Raw genomic sequence first — 16,870 nt, forward strand, 5'->3', positions numbered from 1 at the left:
AAAAATTAGAAAATTCATTTTCAATATTAAGTTATTTCAAGAAAATTTGTAAGCAGTTTTTATAGCTACCACTATCTCCTAAAAGCTCTTTGTCCCCTCGTTGTTGACTGTTGTTCCTTGGTCTTCCCTTCATCCTTAACATGCAAAAGAGGCAAAACAATCATGCCTCCCTCCAGCCTTCATTTTGCTGGTTTAAGAAAAAAGACGAGCTGTTTATGAAATGAAACTTTTGGACTTGATGAAACTTAGCAAACTGACATTATTTTATACACTTTTTTAAAGCAAGAAATATTTCATTTTGATAACAATGCCTTTTACAATGATTGGGTCCTTCAGCCCTTAACAGGTTATGCAGTATCCAAGTATGCAGTCTGGCTGCACTAATGCTGCTTGGGAACCTCTAAATCTTGACCACCCAAATAAAAATATCAGCAAAGCCAGTTTCATAAGTGACAAAAAGGAGATCATATTTGGTTGATTTTGCTGCTGCACTTGTTGTCTTGTCTTTGGAATTAATTATGGCACCCTGAGTGGAAACAAACAAACAAAAGAAATGTAAAGAGAAAATGGAAATACAGCAGTAAAAGAAATAACAATAAAAATATCATTACAAAAGCACTCCAAAAAGTCAAAATGGATTAGCAGCTAGTTAGGTAATATCTTGTTGAACAGCAGTTATAAGGATCTGTATAAAATGGAGTACACAAGTAGTGTACAAGGGTTGTTGAAGGCAACAGTAGTCTGAAGATCACAGTGGGGGGCATAATACAACAGATATAAAATATGTTACTGTTTGTGCAATACTGGAGATAACTTCGCTTTTCATTTCCTTTTTTTCAATGTCTTTATGTCCTGTTCAGAATGTGTGCAATAACTTCCAAGGCATGCAAAAAAATATTACGTATTAGTAAATACTAGCAGTGGGTTCAATATTCTGCATATATCTATATCCTTATGGTTTAATATTATTTTAGTAATGATAGTCTTTCATCTTGAACATCCTTCTCATCCAGCTAGATACTACCTCTTCCATCAGTATATATGAAACAGCTTCATCTCAGCAAAACACATTATAATTCACTATCGTTTCACTGAGGGAAAAATCACAAGATTGATAAAATTCACAGAAGACAAGCAATGATAGGAGATCAATGAATCATTTTTTTTATTTTTTTATCATCTCCCAGTAAGTATCCTCACGCATCCAGAAAGAAAAATGGATGAAAAAGAAGTAAAACAAAAGTATGGAAGTGTCCAACACGTCTTAATAACCAAGAAGTAAATCTGTGTTTCTCAGTGGAATAGATTTATGCCAACTCTCAAATACCCTAATCTGACTATAAATTTACCCTTCCTACACTTTATCACTCTCTATATTATTTTTTTCTCTGAATAGACTACTACTAATATTGTTGGCTGCAAATCCCACCAAAGTATGAAATTCAATTAAATAAGTGTCTATTGCTATGAGTACTGCAAAGAGCTGCTATTCCTATAGGAATATATTTTCAGCAAGATAGTGCAATTTGATGTGGCTGTCTTATTTAGAAATGTGCAATTTAACCATGGAAGTCAAGTATCCCTGGTTGATTGGAAATATCTACATCTATGTCATTTTGATATGTTATCTGTATTACAGCAGCTGTCTCACAGCAATTTACCATGCAAGTGCTGTCTTGTGAGAGGGGATGCCAATACTGAAGCACAGAGGGGTGCCAGCTCACAAGGGTACAGACCTTCAGTGATACACCTGCAGAGTGTAGGAGTCCAGTCATTGTAGTAACCTAGTAGGGTCTTTTGTTTTTTTCTGTGAAAAGTGTGTGTGTGAAGATACCATTAAAAACAAAACAAAACAAACTACTGGGAACTACTGCACTGTTACTACAAATAGCAAAGAAGATGGAGACAGGCTCTTATCAGTGGTGTTCTGTGGCAGGACAAGAAGCAATGGGCAAAAACTGAAACACAAGACATTCCATCTGAACACCAGGAAGCATTTCTGTACTGTGCAGGTGACGGAGCAATGGCACAGGTTGCCCAGAAAGGTTGTGGAGTTTCTCTCCTTGGAGACCTTCAAAAGCTGCCTGGTCGTGGTCCTGGGCAGCCTGCTCTGGGTGGCCCTTCTTGAGAAGGGGAGTTGGACCAAATGCACTCCAGGAGTTCCTCCCAATCTTTACCAATCTGTGATTCTGCTTCACACAATCTCACACTCCTTTCCAAGATGAGGTACGGCAAAAGCCAGATTACTTCTCTCTGAAGTGCAATAAAGAAAAGTGTAAGCAATAATACACATTAATAATTCTTTGATGCACCAGGAAACAAGTAAGAAGTACGAGGTGCCAGCAGGAAGCTCACGGAGAGGGATGTTTGAAGTTCCCTGATACTGTTATGAAACAAGCATGCTCCTGCAAAGTACTTTTTGCTTCACTGTTGGATCTGCAAAGAAACAAAGGCTCCAAATCAGCCTAAAAGGAACTGCAATGAAACCTCCCCTTCCTCTTCTTTCCTGCCCTATTCCCCTCCCTGCCTCTTTTCTCTGTTCACCGTCTTGCTCTCCTATAGAATCATAGAATCACAGAATGGCTTGGGTTGGAAGGGTCCTTAAAGATCATCCAGTTCCACCCCCCTGCCATAGGCAGGGATGCCACCCACCAGAATAGGTTGGCCAAAGCCCCATCCGGTGTGGCCTTGAACACCTCCAGGGATGGGGCACCCACAGTTTCTCTGGGCAACCTGTGCCAGTGCCTCACCACCCTTAGAGTGAAGAATTTCTTCCTTATGTCTAATCTAAATCTATCCTCTTCTAGTTTTAGACCATTCCCCCTTGTCCTATCATTATCTACCCAAGTAAAGAGTTCTTCTCCATCCTTTTTGTAAGCCTTTTTGTAAACTTAAGTATTCAAAGGCAGCAATAAGCTGTCTCCCTGGAGCCTTCTCTTCTGCTACTCCATTCAGCCAGTATTCAGTTCAGTTTCAATTACACCTTCTAGTTTGACTGGGAAACTAATAAAGTGCGCAGTAAAGCAACCATGGTTGATTTTGATATGGGACTTGAATATTTTTGCCTTTTAAAAATGATTTTGACTCTATTACTTCGGTTTATCATTTCTTGCTTTATCCTGTTTTAAAATCATTCACCTAACCATCATAAACACGGTATATAGCCACTTTATTAGAATTTCTGTTCTGATTAATTATTTGAGCCCATATTTCAATGCAAACAAAATGCATTTGTGAGAAACATATTGAAGGACAAGTGATTCCTAATTGCAGTTATTTTACTAGCACATCCTACCACAGCTACTTTGTTGTTTTCAACACAAGGAAGAAAATTGGGTCACGTGAGAATTGTCACCTCTACTTTCAGAGCAGAATTCAAAGTCTGATCCCAGTCTATTGTAGTGATTTTCAAACACTTTGATAAATTTACCAAGTATACTTATGAGCTTAAATGTAATTTCAGCTCCTTTGAAAGTTGGGACCCGAAGGCTTGATCCTGCACAATGCTGGATTACATGTGTAATATTTCCATGATCTTTTCTCTTCTGCTACCTTCAAAGTTAAGTCTTCCCTACCACTACAAAATAGACTTCCATATTCACACACACACACAAACAGACACACACAGGAAGACCCTTCTTTTTTTTTGTACTTTCTCTTTCCTTGAACCCTTCTACATATTCCTTTCCTTTAACATACTTCTGGTACTCCCTTCTAAAGGCAAGTTCAAAGACTAAGTAGTTTAGCACTGTTTGGATAAGCATGAAATTCTAGTTGCTTATCCAAATTACACAAAACCTCTAAGTCTTTTGAACTTTCCTTCAGAAGGGAGCACGCAAAATTTTATGCTTATCCAGGACACCTGGATTTTCAAACCTCAGAAGGAATTTTATGAGAACAGTATTTCTTCCATGGGGCAGTACACGTACTGGAGTGAACACAGGAATAAGAATTGAAAAGCATGGATTTATAACCCTGAATTTACTAATGTTTTTTGAGACTGACCATCATCTAGTCTTATCTTCTTTTTTTTTTTCAATAAACTGAAACAAATAAAATAACCTTCCCATTACAAAGTAGCTCTTGAGACTTTTAATTCATATCAAATTTTATAGGCATTACTCTACAGAATGAACATAATGTGCTGTTATCTCTTAATGCATTTCAGCACCAGAAGTTCCAGACTTCTGACAGTGCAGAACAAAGAAAAACACTGTAAGGAATCAAAAAACTTTTTTGGTTATGGTAACAGCAGCAAAATCTATATCTAGGTTGCATACATTTGATATATTCTTTTCAGCTCATCATGTAAGTTCTGGCATCATAAAATGACATTCCAGTGTCCCTTTATGACTTTGCAGGTTGATCAACATCTTTGAGACAATGATCATGTCTTTTAGTTGGAAAATGTCCTTCTATTTCTCAGCAATATCATCAGAATGGCTGAGCGCTTCAGTTAAAGCTTTCTTTTCTATAGTTATTTCTGTTCACAAAAGTATGATTCTGAGAATGCCACTAGAGAATACTATTGCAATGCATGAATGAGAGGTCTGATTATTGCCCCACAAGAATGGAGTGATGGAGACAGAAAGGCATTTGCCCTTCTTGTGGGACTTGTGACAGGCATCTTAGCCAAGTTTCTTTCTGTGTCTCTAGTGACAATACCATCAGAAAAATTTGTTTTATACCTGTCGTTCTTATAAGAGTGCAGCAGAGACACAGTAAGATAATGAAAGCAGCATTATTAACATTAAATGTCATAACACTTGACAGCTTCATGTAAATGAGGACCTTACTGAGAAGAAAGAAAGAAAGAAAGAAAGAAAGAAAGAAAGAAAGAAAGAAAGAAAGAGAAAGAAAGAAAAAGAAAAAGAAAAAGTAGGAAAAGAATAAGAAAGAATGCAGCTTTTTCTTTAAAGTGAATTCAGGACTAAAATAACAGCTGATCCAGGCTGCAGTACAGGAATTCAGTGTGTCTAACACACACAAACACAAATTAGCTTCTCTCACTCCCTCTTCTTTTTCAGTCAGGAAAGGGTAATTTGCCTATTTCAACATGAATTGCTTATTTCTTAGCAAAGCCTTCTGCTATTTTACCCTTTCTTCAGCAGTTAGGAAGGGAGGGGAAAGAGAAAGGCATGAAGGAGCAGAGGGGCAGAGAGAGATGCAGGCTTGACTGAGCGACAGCACAGGAGAGGAGCAGAGGTGCCGGGTGCCCACCCTCTCTCCCCCTCTGTCAGACACACACGAACGGAGCAAGTCGGAGCATCCCTCCCCTGTTGTCACAACAGACTTAGCAGGTCCTTCTGATGAGGCTTCCAGCATTCTCATCACCTTGCCTTGTCAGAAGGTTGCTATCGTTTAGAAAGGCACACGGTATTTTGAAAGGATTAGGGGATAAAACACAGCTCAATCCTTTACAAAAGAGACACAGAGAAGGGAAGGGGAAAAGCAAAGTGTCAGGTGCTACAGAGGGACTGGACAAGAACAATGTACACAAATAAATATACCAAATTGCTGGAATTCTTGTTCCTGTGAAGCAGGGACAGAAATAAATGATATATGACAAATATTTAATGCAAGAGCAAAACAACAGGAGTGAAATGTAGATTATGACATTGTGTGAAGATAGAGGACCAGATGACACCAGCAAGGGTAAATACACTCCCACACAGAAACTCATTTTCCACATCAGGGGAAAAAAAATCACTAGTTTGGCAGTTATGTAATACTGACAGTGGATGCTTGGGCTTTACAATAATCATATTAGCTACAGATATTTACTGAAATGGCAAAAAATATTGCTCATTACTGTACTAGCAAAGCCTGCCACGTTTCTTTTACTCTTTCTTGTTTTTTTATCTTAAACTGAGTGTCAGGAAATCCGCTTAAATATTCAGGCTGTCCACACTTTTCCCCCCACAGAAAAAATGTTGTGTTGGAGGCTTGGAGATTTTTCTTCTATTCTGTTTCACAAACTGTAAATCTTCTCATGAACCTGACATGTTTTAATTGGTTGTACTGATGAATGACTGCTCACTCTCTTCTTAACAAATACCATTAACAGATTAAACACCTGTAACTTCATTGGGTATTTAGAGCAAACACTGGCAGCATTATGAATGATACATAGTCTCTTATGAAAGTTAGAATTTGGTTATGATTTGGCACTAACAGTTTCTAATATAAAATACTGAAACACACCACTCATTTAGAGAAAGTGATATTTTAAAAATTGCTTTTTTCAGCACCTCAGTATATTTCTTCTTGATTTCCATGCCAAATCAAAATCAAGAGACAAGGGTTTATAATACTCTGTTTACCAAAGAGAACATCTTACTTGTTTCCCCTTAAGTGAATGCAAGAACTGTTAATGACAATATTTATAGTCACAAAAAAAACTGATCGATCACAGCTAACCAGTTCACAGAAGCCTTCTTTTGTTATCTTCTTTGAAGATATAAAACAGATTTCATTAGTATCTTCTGCCAAGATATAGCTAATTTACTTCTCCATTGCTTTCTCCATTTCTTTCTCTTCTTTCACTGTTACAGTACTTTTGTTTAGAGATCAGTGGTTACTTAAGTGAGCCAGTATGTAAGCAATCACTTGTGTACACAGATTCTGAAATGTGATACGTAACAAAAATTTTACTATTGCAAAACTGTCCCAACAAGTTTTGCTGAAGTGTGCATACTGACCAGCCAACCCATTGACAAATGTGAGGCTTCTGCAAGTGTGGTTTCCTTGTGGCACAGGAAGAAGTCCAAGTCATTTTGAATTGCCTCCAATCACCTTAAATGCTTAAGAGACCTGATAAGCCTGCTCCATTGCTTTAAACAATTATGCTTGTTAAGAAAAAAATACAATTCAAAATAAAAAGGCTGATAGCAAAGTCACATCTTTGCTTTCTTATTCTGAATTTTAGGTTGTTCTGAATTTTTAGGTTGTCTATAAAGAACATATCGTCCATCAGCTCTAAAACATGACTTACGAATTTTAAAATGTATTGACATACTTATTACAATAAAAATTATTACAATATTTATTTTTAAATACCTCATAGCTATTTTTACATGGTAATTTATTTCTTTTCTTACCAGAATTGGTAATATTCAGAATCTTACTAGAATTGTTTGTGTGGTATTGGGTGTTAGTAACACATTTACCTCTATCACACAAAATCTCTTGCATGCTGTAAGAGATGCTGTACTCATATTTTTTTTTTAAAATGATTGGTAATGTCACTAACATGGCATCCCTCTAGATTGTATTTAAACTTCCTTGCTGATCTGGACAAGGAATAAATTCAAGTAGCTATGCCCATTCATGCCCTGGCTTAGCTGATCACTAAGTAAACGTCTCTGTTCATTTCCTGCCACCACTGGCTTTCCCCTAGCCACCCACTGGCTGGACAAAACAGATACACACTGACCCTGTAAATTAAATTCCCACTGATACCAAGAACTTTGTAGAACAAACTTGTAAATAAACGAGATGGTAATATAGGCCTAATCCTGAGTCCTACTAGCAGAAAGATTTCTTTCATTCACTGAAGATCTGAAACTTGAAGAAAAATGATATATACATAAAAATAAAGTGTTGTTCTTTTCTATTAGGATGTGCAATAAGGAAGAGATTAATTATGTATTTTTTCTTTTTTGGATAGAGTTTAGTGGTTACATTGCTGCAGCAATGTATATGTATATATATGTGTATATATATATAAAGATATGTTTAGCAAACCAGGTCAGCAATTAGATGGATGAAGAAAACAGGTGCATCAGACTAGTTTTGCAATAGAGTTTATAAGAGAAGTGCCACATAGGTGCCATACTCTCTTCAGTAGCCCATCATGCAGGAAGAAGATCCTGCAAGAAAAGAACTTAGCAATGAACTTAGTCATGCAAGAACCCTCTGCCCAAGGGCATTTCTGACTAATAGAGTACCCACTGAGGTTATTATACACTGGTTGCCCACATTTCCTTCTAATTGGAAAAAAAAAAAAAAAAGTCTGCCCTGCCCTCATGGTTGGCTTGCTGTCTGGCCTCTCCTGAAGATGAGAGGTTCACATCAAAACTTCTAACTAAGGGTAGTAGTGTCTTATTGCCTCCTTTTATTTTCCCCGCTAGTCAATGGAGAAGGACCAAGATAATTATTCAGTGCATTTAAACAAGCACCAGGAAACACTATGGTGTGTGATGCAGCTTGAAGAAGAAGCTCTGACTAAGGGGAAGACGGAGCAAGAAGATTCTGAACCATAAATCTTGGAGATACCATGAAGGCATAGCAGAACACAAATTCCAGTTAAGCTACCAAACAAGACAAAGCCATTAGTTTGAAGAGAAATAGTATCTTTCATTTCAGATCCCACACTGGACAGCCTCCCCATTGTCACTGGGCTTCAATTATACATATATATATATATAAAGAATTATATATATATAAAGAATTAACGTTCCAAGTCAAGTAACACACTCAAGTTTTATCTTTAACTTATATTATTTTTATGTTGTTCTTTTTTTGTTTGTTTGTTTGCTTGTTTGTTTCTTTTTGTTATTTTTTTTAAGGTTTTACTTTTGGTTAATTCACAAAACAAAGAAAAAGCAATTTTTCTTAATCTTTTCTAATTTTTGCTCCTCTGCTTGTAGCTGATGAATCTTGTCTGGCAGCAAACACCATTGTAACTCCTAAAAATAGCACTGCAAAGCCAGGGATGGGCTCTACTGAAACCAGTCAATTTGTTAATTGCTTAGAGGAACTTGACTTAATGTGACAATGGCTGCCCTCAATCAAAAGTTTCAAAGGATTTTGTGTTACTAAATGGCTGTTTTGGAAAGGATATTACCTGACTCAGAAACTACAGCAGGATGTTGGCAAGCTTTAAATTCCCTGGGAAGGACTTCAGCAGTCAAGCTTTAGCCTTTTCTACTCTCTCTCAGCATCTACTTGGCCACAACACAATCCCATTTATCCTGAAATACCAGCACCAGAGCACACCAGGACCAGACTAGACAAAAGGGGAGAAAATAGTGAGTTAACTACTGTAAGTACATGCAGCTCCTTAAATTGCTGTGGTCTGTCCTGAAAATGATTCACATCAAATATGTGGAGTGTGTGGACAGAAAGTTCAAAGTTATCTGCAATTGTATGACATACCACAGATCTGGGAATTAAAGGGAAAAGTCCGAGTATATGAATTCAAAATATATTTATGGCTATTTAAATGTTTTATTCTATTTTCATTCCACTTAAAACTGTTCTAACTACTACATTTAAAAGATGCTATTAAATCACTGTCTTAATTAAGAAAAATAACACCAGTTACCATTAAAATAATAAGGACATGATATTACGACAGAAGACTTTGCTATAATCAAATGTAAGTAAAACCTGGGCAGTAATGTGTCAGTCATTGCACTACCTTGCCACCTTCAGATTGTGTATTTTTCTCTCTGAAATTAATGACTAGCTCACTTTCCAAAAAAAAAAAAAAAAGTTTTAATAAAAATAAATGAATAACAATAATTGTGCATAATTAGTAATGTTATTATCCAGATTAAGCATGTCCCACTTTTGTTTGGCTGCTTTGGAGTAAAAGGCTTACAAACCAACTGAATTTGAGGGGTTGGTTGTTGTTACTTTCTGACTGTTCTTCATTGTCATCTATTGTCAAGGGGCTAGTGATTTACAAACTGCAGTAATTCTCTGTTCAGTGGCTGCAGAAAGTTTTAGAAATAAATCTTTGCTATAAGCTGCGTATACAGAAATTTTGAGCTATTGGAGAAATTAAACCTTACACTTCAGATCATTTCTCATCACTAGTGATGTGCCAGCCATTACCACCCCTCTACCAAAAACATTATGGTGTGCACGAAACAAACTCTTCTTCTTCTAGGGTGGAGAGTGACAGCCAGTCAGTGCATAGTACATTTCAGGATAAGACAAGGAAACTTGGTCAAAGACATCCAGATTCTACTTTTTACAAAATGAGATTTACAATGAGGTTGCAATCTTCAAGCAGAGCTGGGCAGGATCTCAGTCTATGAGGCTTTGTCCTAAAACTCATACAGAGAATTTCAAAACAAATTTGAAAAGTCTGCAGAATTAAAGGTCTATAAACTGACACACAATGGATAGCGCTTAGCATACATCAAATGTATGTCAGTAATAAGGACTGCCACTCAAGAAAGAAATTTTGCTGGACGTTGCAGGTTGTCATCTTTAAGGCTGCAGTTCTGCTGCAGACAGCTCATCTATTATGCTCCACAAGTCTTCAGTTTGTGGATATCTTAGTACAGAACTATCCAATTAATTGCTTAAAGCTGTAGTAATGTTATGCATGACAAGCAGGAAAATTGCTCTGATCAGGCAAAAGTGCAGAGTCAGACAATGCAGTTGTATTTCCTTGTGAATATACAGGACAGAAAAATCAAGACAGCTCTTCTCTTTGAGTGGATATGAAATATGTACTTGATGCTTTCATTAAAAATCAAGTTAATGGCATTTTTATATCATCACTGCCACAGAGGGCCACCAGACCTCTTTTACTGAGAGAGAAAGATCTGTCTTTCAATGGCATGCTTGGAACAACATCTCTTACTCTTTCCATTGGAACATAAACAAAAATTTTCTCTATTAAAAATACATGAACAAAAGTAAACATACTTCATCTAGGATCACTGCAAATATATTGCCATTTCTTTTTCTTCTACCACTGAGAATGCCTTCCCTTTTCCTAGGAATTCCTCCGGATATTTTGGCACAACACTCTGCACTCTGCACATGGGACCACTTCTGGAGAGCTCAAGTTCCAGTTCGGCTGCAAGAGGGGCATTAAAAATGAAGTCAGTGTGTCAGTCACAGACACATACACACACATACACGCACAAAAAAAAAAAAAATAAATCAGCAAAGTGTCATATGTTAAGAAAAAAACTCATTTGGACATTCCATTGACCAAGACAAAAAGACACAAACAATATATCTAGTGCTATAGTTTCACAAGTGAGTGGTGTATGTTCACAAGTCAATTTGGAATGCAAAGAAAGTTAAAATAAGAATTAAATTACAGAATATAAGAGAAATATCAGTAATAACTGATGAACTTCAGTAAGCATCAGGAAGAAATAATATGCAAGTAATGAAATGTGGCTCCCTGTATTTTGGAAATCCTTTTAGGTGGAGGCCATTAACACCATGAAATCGGAAAGTAAATGACCTGAATAAGCTGAAAAGACCTAGTTAAAGCAGTAATATCCAGGAATATTGTAATATTCATTTCTCACAGTCCTTGCAAACCGATCATTTATTTATATGACACTGTATAGCTTTGCAGGATACACCACAGTCTGAAAGGTATGTTGATGTATGCCTATGCACTAAAAATGTACAGTGACATTCTAATATTTTTCTGGATCAAGGACCTATGCAATGAACATTGTATATATAAAAAAACACTACACATAATTAGTATATGAACAAGAAATATGAAGAACAACAGAAATGGGACACAACCTAACTCTGGGGTTAGTCCTGCTTTGAACAGGCAGTTAGACCATACAATTAAAAGAGATAAAAACAAGACAGGTTTTCTTTGGCAAATGTTGAAAAAAGCAGAAGAAATCCAAATTTTAAAACTACTGGTAGAAATGGTAATGGTTATAGCACTTGGACTGAGTAACAAAAGTTAAGGATGATAAACAGAAAGAATTGAAAACAGATCTCAAAAAAAAAAAAAATCACCACCCTTTAGTGTACATATGCTTCGGTGGCAAATCATGTTTCTTCAGTTACTAGTTTATTATCGAGACAAAGTATTCAAAATTGTGGAGACTACACCAGGTTTTTCAAAGCAGTAATGGGAGTTAAATAGCATGTTGATCGCATCTGTGCTGTAAACATAGCATTGTTGCTCCATTCATCCTAAGAGCAATTCTAAGTGAAGTGTTGGGTTCACATTATATATTTGGCCCATATCTATAGCTGAACCCAAATAATTGAACGTTTTTCTATTGCCCTGCGTCAAACAAGCAAATATGCTCCAGGTGGACACAGGAGAGCTGTCAGAAATGCCATGTAGAGATTCGTGCGCATCTCTTGCTGAAACCCTGAATTAGGACCCAAAGCAGCTCAAAAACAGATGAGAGTCGACAGCAGGCCTGGAGTAATCCTGACCCTCTGCTGAAGTCACATTAACTACATTTGGGTTTGCAAGACAGAGGATGAGAAAGTACCAAGACAGCTAGCCTGGGGATAGGCTTCAGGTTATTAAGACAGCTACGGGGTTAGCCAGGAGGGATACAAACTTCGGTGAATTTTCCTGAGGGGAAGGGGGGAAAAATGGGAGTGAAGACCAACCGAGTAGCCTGCCTGGTAGCAACAGTTTTACGATGGCAGCCTTCAGCTAGCCAGAGGCGTCCATGAAAACTGCACAGAATCACTTCTAAAATCCATCTGTAATGTCCATTTGTTGTAAAAATTAATTCCCCAAAGAAGAGAGCAAAGCAAAAAAAATCAAACATAGCAAATTTTTCTGACATTACAAAATGAATTGCAAGTCTATACCCTTCTCAACATAGCATCTCTGTTAAAATAAGTACTTCCTTGGCAGTTCATTTCTCACGACAGCCAAATCCCCAAATATTAGTACCATGAAGCATTATTAGATATTGAGCCACTGAAGAAATACAGTAGCAAAATAAATAGCTGTGCTGTTCTAGTTCATTGAACTAGACTTCTGAAACAAAGTGTGGGTCTTTCTGATAGCTATACAGGTGTGACAAACAGTATGACCGAATAATGAAATAAAATGTTTCTTTGTTAAATACATTAAACCAGTTTATGTAGATGAATAGGTACTGCTCACTTGCTTTCCAGTAGCATTGGCTTACAAATTATTTGTGGGAGGATGCTAAATTCTCTCTTTGGTATGGATCCAGCAAAACTATTGCCAAATTGCACCTCCTGGGAAATGTGGGACTTGGCATGGGATTTGGCACAGGACTTTACAAATGTCAGCTTTCCTGTAAAAACATCAGGTCTGTTGTCATGAAAACATCAGCTATGAGTAATTTCTTTTCTTAATATTACTAGCCAATACAAATAGAGATGGGATGAGATGTCAGTCATGTGCAGCCATGCACCCAGAACTGGATTTTTGTAACAGAATTGACCAGAATAGCAATGCACAGAATTTCAGTTTTTAAAATGGATGTCCACACTTTGGATCAGTACATGTTGTTTTTAAAAGTGTATCCGTGCTGTACTTCAGAATACTTGTCATTAGGACAACTTAGGAGGGAAACGGCAAACAATATGAGCTCAGTACTGATATTCAACCGAGTTGCTGGGGTATCACTCTATTTCATTTTCTTTACAGACATTTGTCTCTGAAGAGTATGGACTTTATTTTTATTTTTTTTTAATGAATAAGCCCCAAGAGTATAATGCACTGGCAAAAATCTAGGATTTGAATGGGACAGTCATGGAAATAAATTCAATTGTCTGTGATAGTTTTTTCCAGTCTGGCAAGCGATGAACTGCACTAATGCTTTGCTGAATCAGTACCCATAAACTAAACTGCTGGCAGGTCCAAGACTTTAAGTGTTTAATTAGTACCTCATTTCTAACATAGTGCTTAATGTGTGGGAAAGTAGAGAATACCTGCTCCAAGCAAATGAAAGCAAACCATTTTTGGAAGACAACTAGTAAGCTCAAGAAGCCAGAAAACACTTTTTGTCTGAATGGACATCTTACTTGATGCAGATATTCAATAGATCTTAGTCATTTCTGTATGTATCAACCTGACAATGCATACATTTAGCCCCTTGAGTCACACATTGTGTTTGCACTGGGATCCCCTCAGAAATCTCACACTGATGGTAACAGCATTTACTTCTGAACCTTATGAAAAAACACTGCTGAAGATCCCCAAATTAAGCTCTAACCATTGCATAATCTTGTCTTAAACTCCCCTCTTTATACAAAATTAATTTAAGCCTGTATTTATATCTAGTACTTGTATAGAACAATTATTCATGAAGAAGTACACAGAGCAAATCTTAGAGGTAAAAGCTTCACTATTGGACCAGTGTCAAAGTAGGTCAATTTTTAAGAGTAACAACCTTGACAGTGTCCCTTTAATATGTTGATCTGTTTCTGTAAAGCACATTAAGAAAAGTTTAGCGTGAAAGAGGCTACAAATGTGTTTGATATGATATGGCAATAAGTGTACATTTTGAGCATACTAAAGCTGCCAAAGTACTTTTAAACTGCTTTTCTTTGCTAGCTAACGGCCCAGTTCAATGGGGAAAAAAAAAAATCCAGACTTCTGTACACTGAGAGCTGCAGAAAATCTGTTTTTCTGTGACATCTGTAACCCACTGAATGTATTTTCAAGGTGGAATCTACATCTTTCTTTGAGAGAGAATGAAAGTTTATTTACTTATCATTTGTCTGTTTGGACCACTGAGAAACTTTAAATGAGATCTGGTCTGGATGTTTTCTGGATAGTAAGGACAAAGTCACTTGCCTTGAGGATTTACAAGCTCTGAGTACTTTGTTTTCAAGAATACTGCTGAATCACCTCGCCTGCTGCACTGTGTTACGACTGACTTGCTCATGATGTCTGTTGTACATATCTGAATCTATCTACTTGAAGAGAGTTTGGTGCTGCAAGAGATAGACAGTCTGCATCACCTTTACAGGCACTGTTAAGAAAAGCCACGCTTGCCACAGGGAGTTCTTTTAAGAAGAAATCTTACCACTTCATTTGTTTTTCTGCATTGATTAAAGAAGATGTTAATTCAGGAGGCAATGCATACAGAAAATGTGTAAATAGTACAGATAGTTCAGGATACAGCTCTCTGTAAAATGGGTACCGTTTAAAAGGCAGTCTCAAATTTTATAAAGAACAATTCCTAAATAAACTTTAAATAGGAAATTCCAAGCTGCCTTTATTTTTGAAATGCTTTGCACAACCCCTGTCTAAATACTCTATTATAAATTATTACTCTTATGAAGCACTTACTGATGTTTTATGATTACATCATCATTCCCACTGTTGCCCACTATTAAAATAAGCTAGAATTACATTCAATAGATTTGTTTTATTTCTTTCCTTTTAAACAAGTTATCCTATAGCAGTCACCATTTTTGTATCATCGGCAGTAAAGGGTATAGTAATCACAGTCTCTGTTTTAGTATCTGATATTACACCAGCAAATGCAGTTGAAAAAGCAGGCAGGTTTTCAAGTACATAAGTCTTTCTTCATGTTTGAAATAGAAGCAGCCAGACTTTAAAGCACACAGGTTATACATACATACAAACCTGTTAAGTGAACACTGTTAAATAAATTTATTTGAATAGCACTTCATTCAAACTATTTTCCAGGCATGTTTCTGGAGTTGCTTCCAAAATATTTTAGAAGTATAAACATATAAATAAAAGCACTTAAAAACATGGCAAAGAGATGCTTAAAAAAAATATAAAATTAAATCACAAAGTAATCCCTAAAGCTTAATAAAATGAAGACTGATTTTCTACAAAATGTCAAAGAATTAAAAGGTATAAAATATATATTAACACAAAAGTGTACTTTCAAGGAATATATGCATAAGTGTTAATTATTGGCAAATGACAATCAAATATTTTTATTGTGCACAAATAACAAAGTGTAAAATTTGACTTACTGTGCAATTTAATATATAAAAAGAAACAGATCAACAGGAAATACTTGACAGCCCCAAGCAAATAACTAACAAAACGTCATCTTCAGCCAAAATATCCTTATAGCAGCTTTGATTTATAGCAATTTAGTGTTTCCTTTTAAAGGTTGGGGGTAGGGGAGTCAAAGATTCTCCATTTCGCCATAAAGCTTCATCTCTTCGTATTCACTCTCAGCACACCTGGTTTGAAAGAAGGCACCACTACCTGTCAACATCGAGTGTTTAAGTTGTTGGGTTTTTTTTCCTTCCTAAAATTATAGTTATTAGCAATGGATCCCTGCATTGTTTCAATATTCAGAAACTTGCCAAATTACAGAAACTTGCCTTTATGGAAAGCTGCCTAATTGCCTGATCCTTCCTTAATATCAGACCACAGTGCATAAAAGCATTATCAGACCAGAACACTGTGCTACTGCAATTAATACAGGGAAGTAGAAAGCCAGTGTCTCATCTTTGCAACAAAAATCCTTCCGCACTGAACATCTCTGTAAAAAACTATCATAAGCAATGAGTCTTTATATATATATACATATATATTTAAGTCTTGTCCTAGAGATATCTCAGTGGCTTTTCTACAGAACAAAAAGCTCTAAAACAGAATTAAGAAGTTCCCTCAGATACTGCTGGCATGTAAAAGTCAGTCCTGAAACTGAGCATGCAGTGAAAAAAAAACTACAAGGCTACAGCAACAGTATGTTGTATACACCTCTTCCCTACAGCTTTGTTAACATGCCGCCAAGCCAAAAATCATAAATCAGCTCTACCTCCCTGGAGAGCCTAGCTTTACATATGGCTGCATCCAAAGACTGGCGAGGTGCAGTCGGAATAGACTCAAGAGTGGGAGAAACAACTCGAATGGACAACACGTCCAACAGCATACCCACCAAAGCAGAAACGTAGCTGCAATACTGACAGGCAGCCAGGGATGGAGCAGGGAGGAGGAAGCCATGGCCAAGTGTTGTGTAATTAATAATGCCAAAGAGAGGTCTGAAGTGTTTCTACCTTCTCTTTCTTTGCTAGTAACCAAATACTGGCAGAGCTGAAGATTTATGCAGACATTTACAAATGAGGTACTACGAGGCAGATGGCTTAGGACTTTGGGAGGGCTCCCAGCCTGGTGGCTGAGCAACCTTGCTGTAGG

General features: G+C 36.8%; 1 protein-coding gene across 12 annotated transcripts in view; it reads right to left on the reverse strand.

Moving 5' to 3' along the window:
* Positions 1-16,870, reverse strand: part of LOC308190113 (uncharacterized protein) — a 252,343-nt gene that overhangs the window by 180,052 nt on the left and 55,421 nt on the right. For 7 of the 12 annotated variants that reach the window (XR_013946902.1, XR_013946903.1, XR_013946904.1 and 4 more), the window contains exon 6: positions 10,669-10,822. The exons of 3 other annotated variants lie outside the window; for them this stretch is intronic. The gene's annotated coding sequence lies outside the window, so the exon portion shown is untranslated. Of the gene's footprint in view, positions 1-8,036; positions 9,011-10,011; positions 10,823-16,870 lie in introns of those variants that run through there. 2 more of the 12 variants (XR_013946915.1, XR_013946916.1) reach the window with 2 other exon arrangements.

This window comes from Anser brachyrhynchus (assembly GCF_964034855.1).
Source record: "Anser brachyrhynchus genome assembly, chromosome: 2".
NCBI classification, from domain to species: domain Eukaryota; kingdom Metazoa; phylum Chordata; class Aves; order Anseriformes; family Anatidae; genus Anser; species Anser brachyrhynchus.